The sequence below is a fragment of the Mastomys coucha genome, unplaced genomic scaffold, assembly GCF_008632895.1.
Source record: "Mastomys coucha isolate ucsf_1 unplaced genomic scaffold, UCSF_Mcou_1 pScaffold1, whole genome shotgun sequence".
Classification (NCBI taxonomy): Eukaryota; Metazoa; Chordata; class Mammalia; order Rodentia; family Muridae; genus Mastomys; species Mastomys coucha.
Genome location: NW_022196891.1, coordinates 62181613 through 62183088, shown reverse-complemented (window position 1 = coordinate 62183088; position 1476 = coordinate 62181613).

Below are 1476 nucleotides of genomic sequence, written 5' to 3'. Positions count from 1 at the left end.
AGAATCCATTGGGCTCACCTCCCACCTTTACCTGTGTCCACTATGTCAGAACCCATATGTATGGGGAACGCTCCTCCCTTTCTCTCTCTCCCCCTCTTCTCTCTCCACTACTGCCCCCCTCTCCCTCTCAATTAAACCTCTTACACATGGAACTGTTTGGGCCTAGTGGGTAGTATGTTCTGACATGAGCCGCCGTTCTAATACGTCAGTGCATATATTAGTTACTTTCCTATTGCAGCAATAAAACAACATGACCAAGGCAACTTAGAGAAGAAAGGGTTTATCTGGGGCTCATAGTTCCAGCCAGTTCAGAGTCCATCACCATCATGGTAGTCATCGTAGCAGCAGGCAAGTGGGTATGTCCCTGAAGCAGAGCTGAGAGCTCACATCCTGATCCATAAACAAACAGCAAAGAAAACTGATTGGCTGGAGTCCTTTGCAACTGTAAGTTCTCCCCTGGTGACATACTTCCTCCAGCAGCACCACAAACAGCTACTAGTTGGGGACAGAGAATTTAAAACCCTGAGAGTTTTGTGTGACATGTTATTCAAATTAATACAGAAGGGGAATGAGAGAAAGAAATGAGGGTGAAAACAACCAAAATCATTGTGTATGTGCATGAAATTGTCAAGGAACAAAAATTAAATAATTAAAGAGAATGGTCATTTTGTCAAAGTTTCTTAGATTAATTAATTAGTACAGTAGAGGTGCTAAACCCAAATCTAGAAAGTTTGCAAAGATTACAGTGTTTCATGTACTAATGTGCACATGCATACCTGTGGGTGGGATGTGTGCATGGTGCATGTGTGTGCATGAGTGTGTTTGTGAGTGTGTGTGTGTGTGTGTGTGTGTGTGTGTGTGTGTGTGTGTAAGGAGCACACCCAGGGCCTTGCTCATGTTAAGTTCTTGTTCTCCTGAGGTACAATTCTACTTACTTGCCTTGCAGGTGGCTGATTGAACAGCACAGTTGGTAGAAGGGCTGCTTCTTCCTCCATTGAATTATCTTTTCATTTTTATCTAAAAGCAAACTGACCATATACATATGAGCTTTATTCTGAATAGTTTTATTGATCTACTTGTTTATCAACAGTCTGCATCTTGATATTACTGTAGATTTACAGTAAGTCAGATAGCTTAATTCTTCCAATTTCTTCCATCTTCTGCATGGCCTTATTGATTTTAGTTCTTTTGAACTTTGACATAAAGTCCTAAATCAGCATCCTAATTCCTATAAAAACACATTTGGGGCCTGGAATAGCACTCTCTGGAATCTATTCATCATTTGAGGGAACATTGACATTTTAAAAACTTTTTATTTGAAATAACTATAGATTTATAGGAAGTTGCAAAAGTGATACAGAGACACATAGCCTTCAACATATTTACCCCAACATTTTCATAATACAGTTAATGTTAGAACCAATAATTTGCCATGCATCATCTGTGTGTCTTTCTTTTTCCTGTTTTTTTTTTTTT